Raw genomic sequence first — 14,908 nt, 5'->3', positions numbered from 1 at the left:
TCCAAGAAACAGAAGTAAAATTCGACATCTTGAAACAACTGCCTCCCCGTCGGGGAATTGAACCCCGGTCTCCCGCGTGACAGGCGGGGATACTCACCACTATACTAACGAGGAACTGACGGGTACCAGTTCTGTCAGAGCAGGAATCGAGTCACTGTGAACAGAACTGGACACCAGGAGAAGTCGACAGACAAATTGAGAGACAGAGACAAACCGACAAACAGGGAGAGACAGACAGCGAGATAGAGACAACGAGAGACAGAAAGTGTGAGACTGAGAAGGAGAGGCAGACTGAGTGAGAAAAAGACTCAAATATATACATATACAGAGATGTGTGTGTGTGATCTATTAAGAGAGAGAGGGAAAGAGTGAGAGAAAGACAATGATAAAGACAGTGACGCGAAGAGAGAGAGATAGAGAGAGAGCGATAGAGACTAAAACAGAAAATGATGGAAATACTTCTCAGCTTACAGGCAGGGAATAACAGAGACAGGCAAAGACATGGACAGACCGAAATGATGGGAAAGAGAGAGCCAGTCAGACAAACAGTCAGAGAGAATCCCATTGGAACAGACGTGGCACCGTGAGAAAGAGACAGATTGAGAGACAAAGACAAACAGAGAAACAGGGACAGACAGAGTGAGTCAGACTGAGAGAGACAAAGACTCAAACATACAAAACTCTCTGAAGAGAGAGAGAGAGGCAGAAACCGAGCGACACAGATACATTTCGCAATTTCATTTCATTATCGGTTCAGAGTGTCACGTTGTTACAGAAAATTGCTGATTCAACCGATGAAAATCCGGTCTCACTGATCAGAATGGGAGGAAATCCGTGTTAAATTAAAGAGACACCAGGAGTGGGGGACGAATCCACGCGGGACAAACCCATTGAGTTTTAAGGCCAACGCCTCAACCACTCGGCTATTCTGGTCCTGTGAGGACCTGGATTCTGTCTCTGTGAGAATCTGGGCTTCAACCCCAACCCCACATACAAACACATGCACATCGGCTTTCAGTGAGCATTTACGAACATTTTTAGTAATATTGACACGGGGGCAACTCTCCTATTCTTTTTCGAGTAATGCACTGGAAACTTTCATATCCACCCGAGGGTGCAGACGGAGCTTCAATTCAACATTTCATCCGAAAGTCAACAGCTTCAACATTGCAAAATTCCCCAAGTGCTGCACTTGAGTGTTCGCCAAGATGATATGCTCAAGTCTCAGGAGTGCGACTTGAACAGACAAACTCCCGATTCAGTCGAGAATGCGGCCACTGAACCAAAGCCGATACAAAAGTTCACAACCGTATTATTTTCCCCAAGTCGTTTTTATAAGTTCCAGGACATACCAAATTCATGGTGATGATTTCCCGTGACAGTTGCACATACACAGAGACATATAAATAGATAGACAGACACAGAGACCCACACACATATAACCAAAAATTTGCACGCACCAACAGGCATGCACAGATGCCTCAGACATCTCGAGGGATAGATAGGCTGAATCACTGTCGCAACTTTGACTGATGTTTGCGATTTTTGAAACGGATGTATCGTGAATATTGCAGATTAATAAAAATGAGAAAAAAATGTCAAAGTTGAAAGGTGTGGGACGTTATTCCATCTATCTCAGGATCAGTTTGGCAGAGAACCGGTTAAATTGTGAAATGGAATGAAAAATGCTGAGAATCGTAGTCGGCAGGATTCGAACCTGCGCGGGATAACCCAATGGATTTCTAGTCCATCGCCTTAACCACTCAGCCACGACTACTGTGTCGCTGCCTTTTTAAACTTTACTCAGAAAAAACTCAGTCATCCATCTCTGTGCAGCAGACGGCCAAAGACTCCTGAAAAATTCTCCATTTGCTAAAAATCTGGACGAGACAATCTCATCCACCTGTTTTTTTGACAGTTCCATGTTGCTCTGGAACTTTTTAATATGCATCTCTTCCAAGAAACAGAAGTAAAATTCGACATCTTGAAACAACTGCCTCCCCATCGGGGAATTGAACCCCGGTCTCCCGCGTGACAGGCGGGGATACTCACCACTATACTAACGAGGAACTGACGGGTACCAGTTCTGTCAGAGCAGGAATCGAGTCACTGTGAACAGAACTGGACACCAGGAGAAGTCGACAGACAAATTGAGAGACAGAGACAAACCGACAAACAGGGAGAGACAGACAGCGAGATAGAGACAACGAGAGACAGAAAGTGTGAGACTGAGAAGGAGAGGCAGACTGAGTGAGAAAAAGACTCAAATATATACATATACAGAGATGTGTGTGTGTGATCTATTAAGAGAGAGAGGGAAAGAGTGAGAGAAAGACAATGATAAAGACAGTGACAAGGAGAGAGACAGATAGAGAGAGAGCGATAGAGACTAAAACAGAAAATGATGGAAATACTTCTCAGCTTACAGGCAGGGACTAACAGAGACAAGCAAAGACATGACAGACCGAAATGATGGGAAAGAGAGAGCCAGTCACACAAAGAGTCAGAGAGAATCCCATTGGACCAGACGTGGCACCGTGAGAAAGAGACAGATTGAGAGACAAAGACAAACAGAGAAACAGGGACAGACAGAGTGAGTCAGACTGAGAGAGACAAAGACTCAAACATACAAAACTCTCTGAAGACAGAGAGAGAGGCAGAAACCGAGCGACACAGATACATTTCACAATTTCATTTCATTATCGGTTCAGAGTGTCACATTGTTACAGAAAATTGCTGATTCAACCGATGAAAATCCGGTCTCACTGATCAGAATGGGAGGAAATCCGTGTTAAATTAAAGAGATACCAGGAGTGGGGGACGAACCCACGCGGGACAATCCCATTGAGTTTTAAGGCCAACGCCTCAACCACTCGGCTATTCTGGTCCTGTGAGAACCTGGATTCTGTCTCTGTGAGAATCTGGGCTTCAACCCCAACCCCACATACAAACACATGCACATCGGCTTTCAGTGAGCATTTACGAACATTTTTCGTAATATTGACACGGGGGCAACTCTCCTATTCTTTTTCGAGTAATGCACTGGAAACTTTCACATCCACCCGAGCGTGCAGACGGAGCTTCAATTTAACATTTCATCCGAAAGTCAACAGCTTCAACATTACATAATTCCCCAAGTGCTGCACTTGAGTGTTAGCCAAGATGATATGCTCAAGTCTCAGGAGTGCGACTTGAACAGACAAACTCCCGATTCAGTCGAGAATGCGACCACTGAACCAAAGCCGATACAAAAGTTCACAACCGTATTATTTTCCCCAAGTCGTTTTTATAAGTTCCAGGACATACCAAATTCATGGTGATGATTTCCAGTGACAGTTGCACATACACAGAGACATATAAATAGATAGACAGACACAGAGACCCACACACACATAACCAAAAATTTGCACGCACCAACGGGCATGCACAGATGCCTCAGACATCTCAAGGGATAGACAGGCTGAATCACTGTCGCAATTTTGACTGATGTTTGCGATTTTTGAAACGGATGTATCGTGAATATTGCAGATTAATAAAAATGAGAAAAAAATGTCAAAGTTGAAAGGTGTGGGACGTTATTCCATCTATCTCAGGATCAGTTTGGCAGAGAACCGGTTAAATTGTGAAATGGAATGAAAAATGCTGAGAATCGTAGTCGGCAGGATTCGAACCTGAGCGGGATAACCCAATGGATTTCTAGTCCATCGCATTAACACCTCGGCCACGACTACTGTGTCGCTGCCTTTTTAAACTTTACTCAGAAAAAACTCAGTCATCCATCTCTGTGCAGCAGACGGCCAAAGACTCCTGAAAAATTCCCCATTTGCTAAAAATCTGGACGAGACAATCTCATCCACCTGTTTTTTTGACAGTTCCATGTTGCTCTGGAACTTTTTAATACGCATCTCTTCCAAGAAACAGAAGTAAAATTCGACATCTTGAAACAACTGCCTCCCCGTCGGGGAATTGAACCCCGGTCTCCCGCGTGACAGGCGGGGATACTCACCACTATACTAACGAGGAACTGACGGGTGCCAGTTCTGTCAGAGCAGGAATCGAGTCACTGTGAACAGAACTGGACACCAGGAGAAGTCGACAGACAAATTGAGAGACAGAGACAAACCGACAAACAGGGAGAGACAGACAGCGAGATAGAGACAACGAGAGACAGAAAGTGTGAGACTGAGAAGGAGAGGCAGACTGAGTGAGAAAAAGACTCAAATATATACATATACAGAGATGTGTGTGTGTGATCTATTAAGAGAGAGAGGGAAAGAGTGAGAGAAAGACAATGATAAAGACAGTGACGCGAAGAGAGAGAGATAGAGAGAGAGCGATAGAGACTAAAACAGAAAATGATGGAAATACTTCTCAGCTTACAGGCAGGGAATAACAGAGACAGGCAAAGACATGGACAGACCGAAATGATGGGAAAGAGAGAGCCAGTCAGACAAACAGTCAGAGAGAATCCCATTGGAACAGACGTGGCACCGTGAGAAAGAGACAGATTGAGAGACAAAGACAAACAGAGAAACAGGGACAGACAGAGTGAGTCAGACTGAGAGAGACAAAGACTCAAACATACAAAACTCTCTGAAGAGAGAGAGAGAGGCAGAAACCGAGCGACACAGATACATTTCGCAATTTCATTTCATTATCGGTTCAGAGTGTCACGTTGTTACAGAAAATTGCTGATTCAACCGATGAAAATCCGGTCTCACTGATCAGAATGGGAGGAAATCCGTGTTAAATTAAAGAGACACCAGGAGTGGGGGACGAATCCACGCGGGACAAACCCATTGAGTTTTAAGGCCAACGCCTCAACCACTCGGCTATTCTGGTCCTGTGAGGACCTGGATTCTGTCTCTGTGAGAATCTGGGCTTCAACCCCAACCCCACATACAAACACATGCACATCGGCTTTCAGTGAGCATTTACGAACATTTTTAGTAATATTGACACGGGGGCAACTCTCCTATTCTTTTTCGAGTAATGCACTGGAAACTTTCATATCCACCCGAGGGTGCAGACGGAGCTTCAATTCAACATTTCATCCGAAAGTCAACAGCTTCAACATTGCAAAATTCCCCAAGTGCTGCACTTGAGTGTTCGCCAAGATGATATGCTCAAGTCTCAGGAGTGCGACTTGAACAGACAAACTCCCGATTCAGTCGAGAATGCGGCCACTGAACCAAAGCCGATACAAAAGTTCACAACCGTATTATTTTCCCCAAGTCGTTTTTATAAGTTCCAGGACATACCAAATTCATGGTGATGATTTCCCGTGACAGTTGCACATACACAGAGACATATAAATAGATAGACAGACACAGAGACCCACACACATATAACCAAAAATTTGCACGCACCAACAGGCATGCACAGATGCCTCAGACATCTCGAGGGATAGATAGGCTGAATCACTGTCGCAACTTTGACTGATGTTTGCGATTTTTGAAACGGATGTATCGTGAATATTGCAGATTAATAAAAATGAGAAAAAAATGTCAAAGTTGAAAGGTGTGGGACGTTATTCCATCTATCTCAGGATCAGTTTGGCAGAGAACCGGTTAAATTGTGAAATGGAATGAAAAATGCTGAGAATCGTAGTCGGCAGGATTCGAACCTGCGCAGGATAACCCAATGGATTTCTAGTCCATCGCCTTAACCACTCAGCCACGACTACTGTGTCGCTGCCTTTTTAAACTTTACTCAGAAAAAACTCAGTCATCCATCTCTGTGCAGCAGACGGCCAAAGACTCCTGAAAAATTCTCCATTTGCTAAAAATCTGGACGAGACAATCTCATCCACCTGTTTTTTTGACAGTTCCATGTTGCTCTGGAACTTTTTAATATGCATCTCTTCCAAGAAACAGAAGTAAAATTCGACATCTTGAAACAACTGCCTCCCCGTCGGGGAATTGAACCCCGGTCTCCCGCGTGACAGGCGGGGATACTCACCACTATACTAACGAGGAACTGACGGGTGCCAGTTCTGTCAGAGCAGGAATCGAGTCACTGTGAACAGAACTGGACACCAGGAGAAGTCGACAGACAAATTGAGAGACAGAGACAAACCGACAAACAGGGAGAGACAGACAGCGAGATAGAGACAACGAGAGACAGAAAGTGTGAGACTGAGAAGGAGAGGCAGACTGAGTGAGAAAAAGACTCAAATATATACATATACAGAGATGTGTGTGTGTGATCTATTAAGAGAGAGAGGGAAAGAGTGAGAGAAAGACAATGATAAAGACAGTGACGCGAAGAGAGAGAGATAGAGAGAGAGCGATAGAGACTAAAACAGAAAATGATGGAAATACTTCTCAGCTTACAGGCAGGGAATAACAGAGACAGGCAAAGACATGGACAGACCGAAATGATGGGAAAGAGAGAGCCAGTCAGACAAACAGTCAGAGAGAATCCCATTGGAACAGACGTGGCACCGTGAGAAAGAGACAGATTGAGAGACAAAGACAAACAGAGAAACAGGGACAGACAGAGTGAGTCAGACTGAGAGAGACAAAGACTCAAACATACAAAACTCTCTGAAGAGAGAGAGAGAGGCAGAAACCGAGCGACACAGATACATTTCGCAATTTCATTTCATTATCGGTTCAGAGTGTCACGTTGTTACAGAAAATTGCTGATTCAACCGATGAAAATCCGGTCTCACTGATCAGAATGGGAGGAAATCCGTGTTAAATTAAAGAGACACCAGGAGTGGGGGACGAATCCACGCGGGACAAACCCATTGAGTTTTAAGGCCAACGCCTCAACCACTCGGCTATTCTGGTCCTGTGAGGACCTGGATTCTGTCTCTGTGAGAATCTGGGCTTCAACCCCAACCCCACAGACAAACACATGCACATCGGCTTTCAGTGAGCATTTACGAACATTTTTAGTAATATTGACACGGGGGCAACTCTCCTATTCTTTTTCGAGTAATGCACTGGAAACTTTCATATCCACCCGAGGGTGCAGACGGAGCTTCAATTCAACATTTCATCCGAAAGTCAACAGCTTCAACATTGCAAAATTCCCCAAGTGCTACACTTGAGTGTTCGCCAAGATGATATGCTCAAGTCTCAGGAGTGCGACTTGAACAGACAAACTCCCGATTCAGTCGAGAATGCGGCCACTGAACCAAAGCCGATACAAAAGTTCACAACCGTATTATTTTCCCCAAGTCGTTTTTATAAGTTCCAGGACATACCAAATTCATGGTGATGATTTCCCGTGACAGTTGCACATACACAGAGACATATAAATAGATAGACAGACACAGAGACCCACACACATATAACCAAAAATTTGCACGCACCAACAGGCATGCACAGATGCCTCAGACATCTCGAGGGATAGATAGGCTGAATCACTGTCGCAACTTTGACTGATGTTTGCGATTTTTGAAACGGATGTATCGTGAATATTGCAGATTAATAAAAATGAGAAAAAAATGTCAAAGTTGAAAGGTGTGGGACGTTATTCCATCTATCTCAGGATCAGTTTGGCAGAGAACCGGTTAAATTGTGAAATGGAATGAAAAATGCTGAGAATCGTAGTCGGCAGGATTCGAACCTGCGCGGGATAACCCAATGGATTTCTAGTCCATCGCCTTAACCACTCAGCCACGACTACTGTGTCGCTGCCTTTTTAAACTTTACTCAGAAAAAACTCAGTCATCCATCTCTGTGCAGCAGACGGCCAAAGACTTCTGAAAAATTCTCCGTTTGCTGAAAATCTGGACGAAGCAATCTCCTCTACCTGTATTTTTACAGTTCCATATTGCTCTGGAACTTTTTAATATGCATCTCTTCCAAGAAACAGAAGTAAAATTCGACATCTTGAAACAACTGCCTCCCCGTCGGGGAATTGAACCCCGGTCTCCCGCGTGACAGGTGGGGATACTCACCACTATACTAACGAGGAACTGACGGGTACCAGTTCTGTCAGAGCAGGAATCGAGTCACTGTGAACAGAACTGGACACCAGGAGAAGTCGACAGACACATTGAGAGACAGAGACAAACCGACAAACAGGGAGAGACAGACAGCGAGATAGAGACAACGAGAGACAGAAAGTGTGAGACTGAGAAGGAGTGGCAGACTGAGTGAGAAAAACTCAAATATATACATATACAGAGATGTGTGTGTGTGATCTATTAAGAGAGAGAGGGAAAGAGTGAGAGAAAGACAATGATAAAGACAGTGACAAGGAGAGAGACAGAAAGAGAGAGAGCGATAGAGACTAAAACAGAAAATGATGGAAATACTTCTCAGCTTACAGGCAGGGACTAACAGAGACAAGCAAAGACATGACAGACCGAAATGATGGGAAAGAGAGAGCCAGTCACACAAAGAGTCAGAGAGAATCCCATTGGACCAGACGTGGCACCGTGAGAAAGAGACAGATTGAGAGACAAAGACAAACAGAGAAACAGGGACAGACAGAGTGAGTCAGACTGAGAGAGACAAAGACTCAAACATACAAAACTCTCTGAAGAGAGAGAGAGAGGCAGAAACCGAGCGACATAGATACATTTCACAATTTCATTTCATTATCGGTTCAGAGTGTCACATTGTTACAGAAAATTGCTGATTCAACCGATGAAAATCCGGTCTCACTGATCAGAATGGGAGGAAATCCGTGTTAAATTAAAGAGACACCAGGAGTGGGGGACGAACCCACGCGGGACAATCCCATTGAGTTTTAAGGCCAACGCCTCAACCACTCGGCTATTCTGGTCCTGTGAGAACCTGGATTCTGTCTCTGTGAGAATCTGGGCTTCAACCCCAACCCCACATACAAACACATGCACATCGGCTTTCAGTGAGCATTGACGAACATTTTTCGTAATATTGACACGGGGGCAACTCTCCTATTCTTTTTCGAGTAATGCACTGGAAACTTTCATATCCACCCGAGCGTGCAGACGGAGCTTCAATTTAACATTTCATCCGAAAGTCAACAGCTTCAACATTACATAATTCCCCAAGTGCTGCACTTGAGTGTTAGCCAAGATGATATGCTCAAGTCTCAGGAGTGCGACTTGAACACCCAAACTCCCGATTCAGTCGAGAATGCGACCACTGAACCAAAGCCGATACAAAAGTTCACAACCGTATTATTTTCCCCAAGTCGTTTTTATAAGTTCCAGGACATACCAAATTCATGGTGATGATTTCCAGTGACAGTTGCACATACACAGAGACATATAAATAGATAGACAGACACAGAGACCCACACACACATAACCATAAATTTGCACGCACCAACGGGCATGCACAGATGCCTCAGACATCTCAAGGGATAGACAGGCTGAATCACTGTCGCAATTTTGACTGATGTTTGCGATTTTTGAAACGGATGTATCGTGAATATTGCAGATTAATAAGAATGAGAAAAAAATGTCAAAGTTGAAAGGTGTGGGACGTTATTCCATCTATCTCAGGATCAGTTTGGCAGAGAACCGGTTAAATTGTGAAATGGAATGAAAAATGCTGAGAATCGTAGTCGGCAGGATTCGAACCTGAGCGGGATAACCCAATGGATTTCTAGTCCATCGCATTAACCACTCGGCCACGACTACTGTGTCGCTGCCTTTTTAAACTTTACTCAGAAAAAACTCAGTCATCCATCTCTGTGCAGCAGACGGCCAAAGACTCCTGAAAAATTCTCCATTTGCTAAAAATCTGGACGCGACAATCTCATCCACCTGTTTTTTTGACAGTTCCATGTTGCTCTGGAACTTTTTAATATGCATCTCTTCCAAGAAACAGAAGTAAAATTCGACATCTTGAAACAACTGCCTCCCCGTCGGGGAATTGAACCCCGGTCTCCCGCGTGACAGGCGGGGATACTCACCACTATACTAACGAGGAACTGACGGGTACCAGTTCTGTCAGAGCAGGAATCGAGTCACTGTGAACAGAACTGGACACCAGGAGAAGTCGACAGACAAATTGAGAGACAGAGACAAACCGACAAACAGGGAGAGACAGACAGCGAGATAGAGACAACGAGAGACAGAAAGTGTGAGACTGAGAAGGAGAGGCAGACTGAGTGAGAAAAAGACTCAAATATATACATATACAGAGATGTGTGTGTGTGATCTATTAAGAGAGAGAGGGAAAGAGTGAGAGAAAGACAATGATAAAGACAGTGACGCGAAGAGAGAGAGATAGAGAGAGAGCGATAGAGACTAAAACAGAAAATGATGGAAATACTTCTCAGCTTACAGGCAGGGAATAACAGAGACAGGCAAAGACATGGACAGACCGAAATTATGGGAAAGAGAGAGCCAGTCAGACAAACAGTCAGAGAGAATCCCATTGGAACAGACGTGGCACCGTGAGAAAGAGACAGATTGAGAGACAAAGACAAACAGAGAAACAGGGACAGACAGAGTGAGTCAGACTGAGAGAGACAAAGACTCAAACATACAAAACTCTCAGAAGAGAGAGAGAGAGGCAGAAACCGAGCGACACAGATACATTTCGCAATTTCATTTCATTATCGGTTCAGAGTGTCACGTTGTTACAGAAAATTGCTGATTCAACCGATGAAAATCCGGTCTCACTGATCAGAATGGGAGGAAATCCGTGTTAAATTAAAGAGACACCAGGAGTGGGGGACGAATCCACGCGGGACAAACCCATTGAGTTTTAAGGCCAACGCCTCAACCACTCGGCTATTCTGGTCCTGTGAGGACCTGGATTCTGTCTCTGTGAGAATCTGGGCTTCAACCCCAACCCCACATACAAACACATGCACATCGGCTTTCAGTGAGCATTTACGAACATTTTTAGTAATATTGACACGGGGGCAACTCTCCTATTCTTTTTCGAGTAATGCACTGGAAACTTTCATATCCACCCGAGGCTGCAGACGGAGCTTCAATTCAACATTTCATCCGAAAGTCAACAGCTTCAACATTGCAAAATTCCCCAAGTGCTGCACTTGAGTGTTCGCCAAGATGATATGCTCAAGTCTCAGGAGTGCGACTTGAACAGACAAACTCCCGATTCAGTCGAGAATGCGGCCACTGAACCAAAGCCGATACAAAAGTTCACAACCGTATTATTTTCCCCAAGTCGTTTTTATAAGTTCCAGGACATACCAAATTCATGGTGATGATTTCCCGTGACAGTTGCACATACACAGAGACATATAAATAGATAGACAGACACAGAGACCCACACACATATAACCAAAAATTTGCACGCACCAACAGGCATGCACAGATGCCTCAGACATCTCGAGGGATAGATAGGCTGAATCACTGTCGCAACTTTGACTGATGTTTGCGATTTTTGAAACGGATGTATCGTGAATATTGCAGATTAATAAAAATGAGAAAAAAATGTCAAAGTTGAAAGGTGTGGGACGTTATTCCATCTATCTCAGGATCAGTTTGGCAGAGAACCGGTTAAATTGTGAAATGGAATGAAAAATGCTGAGAATCGTAGTCGGCAGGATTCGAACCTGCGCGGGATAACCCAATGGATTTCTAGTCCATCGCCTTAACCACTCAGCCACGACTACTGTGTCGCTGCCTTTTTAAACTTTACTCAGAAAAAACTCAGTCATCCATCTCTGTGCAGCAGACGGCCAAAGACTCCTGAAAAATTCTACATTGGCTAAAAATCTGGACGAGACAATCTCATCCACCTGTTTTTTTGACAGTTCCATATTGCTCTGGAACTTTTTAACATGCATCTCTTCCAAGAAACAGAAGTAAAATTCGACATCTTGAAACAACTGCCTCCCCGTCGGGGAATTGAACCCCGGTCTCCCGCGTGACAGGTGGCGATACTCACCACTATACTAACGAGGAACTGACGGGTACCAGTTCTGTCAGAGCAGGAATCGAGTCACTGTGAACAGAAGTGGACACCAGGAGAAGTCGACAGACACATTGAGAGACAGAGACAAACCGACAAACAGGGAGAGACAGACAGCGAGATAGAGACAACGAGAGACAGAAAGTGTGAGACTGAGAAGGAGAGGCAGACTGAGTGAGAAAAAGACTCAAATATATACATATACAGAGATGTGTGTGTGTGATCTATTAAGAGAGAGAGGGAAAGAGTGAGAGAAAGACAATGATAAAGACAGTGACAAGGAGAGAGACAGATAGAGAGAGAGCGATAGAGACTAAAACAGAAAATGATGGAAATACTTCTCAGCTTACAGGCAGGGACTAACAGAGACAAGCAAAGACATGACAGACCGAAATGATGGGAAAGAGAGAGCCAGTCACACAAAGAGTCAGAGAGAATCCCATTGGACCAGACGTGGCACCGTGAGAAAGAGACAGATTGAGAGACAAAGACAAACAGAGAAACAGGGACAGACAGAGTGAGTCAGACTGAGAGAGACAAAGACTCAAACATACAAAACTCTCTGAAGAGAGAGAGAGAGGCAGAAACCGAGCGACACGGATACATTTCACAATTTCATTTCATTATCGGTTCAGAGTGTCACATTGTTACAGAAAATTGCTGATTCAACCGATGAAAATCCGGTCTCACTGATCAGAATGGGAGGAAATCCGTGTTAAATTAAAGAGACACCAGGAGTGGGGGACGAACCCACGCGGGACAATCCCATTGAGTTTTAAGGCCAACGCCTCAACCACTCGGCTATTCTGGTCCTGTGAGAACCTGGATTCTGTCTCTGTGAGAATCTGGGCTTCAACCCCAACCCCACATACAAACACATGCACATCGGCTTTCAGTGAGCATTTACGAACATTTTTCGTAATATTGACACGGGGGCAACTCTCCTATTCTTTTTCGAGTAATGCACTGGAAACTTTCATATCCACCCGAGCGTGCAGACGGAGCTTCAATTTAACATTTCATCCGAAAGTCAACAGCTTCAACATTACATAATTCCCCAAGTGCTGCACTTGAGTGTTAGCCAAGATGATATGCTCAAGTCTCAGGAGTGCGACTTGAACAGACAAACTCCCGATTCAGTCGAGAATGCGACCACTGAACCAAAGCCGATACAAAAGTTCACAACCGTATTATTTTCCCCAAGTCGCTTTTATAAGTTCCAGGACATACCAAATTCATGGTGATGATTTCCAGTGACAGTTGCACATACACAGAGACATATAAATAGATAGACAGACACAGAGACCCACACACACATAAGCATAAATTTGCACGCACCAACGGGCATGCACAGATGCCTCAGACATCTCAAGGGATAGACAGGCTGAATCACTGTCGCAATTTTGACTGATGTTTGCGATTTTTGAAACGGATGTATCGTGAATATTGCAGATTAATAAAAATGAGAAAAAAATGTCAAAGTTGAAAGGTGTGGGACGTTATTCCATCTATCTCAGGATCAGTTTGGCAGAGAACCGGTTAAATTGTGAAATGGAATGAAAAATGCTGAGAATCGTAGTCGGCAGGATTCGAACCTGAGCGGGATAACCCAATGGATTTCTAGTCCATCGCATTAACCACTCGGCCACGACTACTGTGTCGCTGCCTTTTTAAACTTTACTCAGAAAAAACTCAGTCATCCATCTCTGTGCAGCAGACGGCCAAAGACTCCTGAAAAATTCTCCATTTGCTAAAAATCTGGACGCGACAATCTCATCCACCTGTTTTTTTGACAGTTCCATGTTGCTCTGGAACTTTTTAATATGCATCTCTTCCAAGAAACAGAAGTAAAATTCGACATCTTGAAACAACTGCCTCCCCGTCGGGGAATTGAACCCCGGTCTCCCGCGTGACAGGCGGGGATACTCACCACTATACTAACGAGGAACTGACGGGTACCAGTTCTGTCAGAGCAGGAATCGAGTCACTGTGAACAGAACTGGACACCAGGAGAAGTCGACAGACAAATTGAGAGACAGAGACAAACCGACAAACAGGGAGAGACAGACAGCGAGATAGAGACAACGAGAGACAGAAAGTGTGAGACTGAGAAGGAGAGGCAGACTGAGTGAGAAAAAGACTCAAATATATACATATACAGAGATGTGTGTGTGTGATCTATTAAGAGAGAGAGGGAAAGAGTGAGAGAAAGACAATGATAAAGACAGTGACGCGAAGAGAGAGAGATAGAGAGAGAGCGATAGAGACTAAAACAGAAAATGATGGAAATACTTCTCAGCTTACAGGCAGGGAATAACAGAGACAGGCAAAGACATGGACAGACCGAAATTATGGGAAAGAGAGAGCCAGTCAGACAAACAGTCAGAGAGAATCCCATTGGAACAGACGTGGCACCGTGAGAAAGAGACAGATTGAGAGACAAAGACAAACAGAGAAACAGGGACAGACAGAGTGAGTCAGACTGAGAGAGACAAAGACTCAAACATACAAAACTCTCAGAAGAGAGAGAGAGAGGCAGAAACCGAGCGACACAGATACATTTCGCAATTTCATTTCATTATCGGTTCAGAGTGTCACGTTGTTACAGAAAATTGCTGATTCAACCGATGAAAATCCGGTCTCACTGATCAGAATGGGAGGAAATCCGTGTTAAATTAAAGAGACACCAGGAGTGGGGGACGAATCCACGCGGGACAAACCCATTGAGTTTTAAGGCCAACGCCTCAACCACTCGGCTATTCTGGTCCTGTGAGGACCTGGATTCTGTCTCTGTGAGAATCTGGGCTTCAACCCCAACCCCACATACAAACACATGCACATCGGCTTTCAGTGAGCATTTACGAACATTTTTAGTAATATTGACACGGGGGCAACTCTCCTATTCTTTTTCGAGTAATGCACTGGAAACTTTCATATCCACCCGAGGCTGCAGACGGAGCTTCAATTCAACATTTCATCCGAAAGTCAACAGCTTCAACATTGCAAAATTCCCCAAGTGCTGCACTTGAGTGTTCGCCAAGATGATATGCTCAAGTCTCAGG

The 14,908-nt window shown here is 44.4% G+C and overlaps 11 non-coding genes across 11 annotated transcripts; all 11 read right to left on the bottom strand.

Moving 5' to 3' along the window:
• Nucleotides 1-42: 42 nt before the first annotated feature.
• On the bottom strand, nucleotides 43-114 carry trnad-guc (transfer RNA aspartic acid (anticodon GUC)). The gene has a single exon. It is a non-coding gene; the product is annotated as a tRNA-Asp (tRNA).
• A 1,582-nt stretch (nucleotides 115-1,696) lies between these two features.
• Nucleotides 1,697-1,777, bottom strand: trnas-aga (transfer RNA serine (anticodon AGA)). The gene has a single exon. It is a non-coding gene; the product is annotated as a tRNA-Ser (tRNA).
• A 220-nt stretch (nucleotides 1,778-1,997) lies between these two features.
• On the bottom strand, nucleotides 1,998-2,069 carry trnad-guc (transfer RNA aspartic acid (anticodon GUC)). Its single transcript has one exon. It is a non-coding gene; the product is annotated as a tRNA-Asp (tRNA).
• Nucleotides 2,070-3,951: 1,882 nt separating this feature from the next.
• Nucleotides 3,952-4,023, bottom strand: trnad-guc (transfer RNA aspartic acid (anticodon GUC)). The gene has a single exon. It is a non-coding gene; the product is annotated as a tRNA-Asp (tRNA).
• A 1,582-nt stretch (nucleotides 4,024-5,605) lies between these two features.
• On the bottom strand, nucleotides 5,606-5,686 carry trnas-aga (transfer RNA serine (anticodon AGA)). Its single transcript has one exon. It is a non-coding gene; the product is annotated as a tRNA-Ser (tRNA).
• A 220-nt stretch (nucleotides 5,687-5,906) lies between these two features.
• trnad-guc (transfer RNA aspartic acid (anticodon GUC)) lies at nucleotides 5,907-5,978 on the bottom strand. Its single transcript has one exon. It is a non-coding gene; the product is annotated as a tRNA-Asp (tRNA).
• A 1,582-nt stretch (nucleotides 5,979-7,560) lies between these two features.
• Nucleotides 7,561-7,641, bottom strand: trnas-aga (transfer RNA serine (anticodon AGA)). Its single transcript has one exon. It is a non-coding gene; the product is annotated as a tRNA-Ser (tRNA).
• Nucleotides 7,642-7,860: 219 nt separating this feature from the next.
• trnad-guc (transfer RNA aspartic acid (anticodon GUC)) lies at nucleotides 7,861-7,932 on the bottom strand. The gene has a single exon. It is a non-coding gene; the product is annotated as a tRNA-Asp (tRNA).
• A 1,880-nt stretch (nucleotides 7,933-9,812) lies between these two features.
• Nucleotides 9,813-9,884, bottom strand: trnad-guc (transfer RNA aspartic acid (anticodon GUC)). The gene has a single exon. It is a non-coding gene; the product is annotated as a tRNA-Asp (tRNA).
• Nucleotides 9,885-11,466: 1,582 nt separating this feature from the next.
• On the bottom strand, nucleotides 11,467-11,547 carry trnas-aga (transfer RNA serine (anticodon AGA)). Its single transcript has one exon. It is a non-coding gene; the product is annotated as a tRNA-Ser (tRNA).
• Nucleotides 11,548-13,721: 2,174 nt separating this feature from the next.
• Nucleotides 13,722-13,793, bottom strand: trnad-guc (transfer RNA aspartic acid (anticodon GUC)). Its single transcript has one exon. It is a non-coding gene; the product is annotated as a tRNA-Asp (tRNA).
• Nucleotides 13,794-14,908: the final 1,115 nt, after the last annotated feature.

This window comes from Pristiophorus japonicus, chromosome 23 (genome assembly GCF_044704955.1).
Source record: "Pristiophorus japonicus isolate sPriJap1 chromosome 23, sPriJap1.hap1, whole genome shotgun sequence".
Lineage (NCBI taxonomy): Eukaryota > Metazoa > Chordata > Chondrichthyes > Pristiophoridae > Pristiophorus > Pristiophorus japonicus.
The sequence above is the reverse complement of the archived record's forward strand: the minus strand, read 5'-3'. Positions and strand labels throughout refer to the sequence as shown.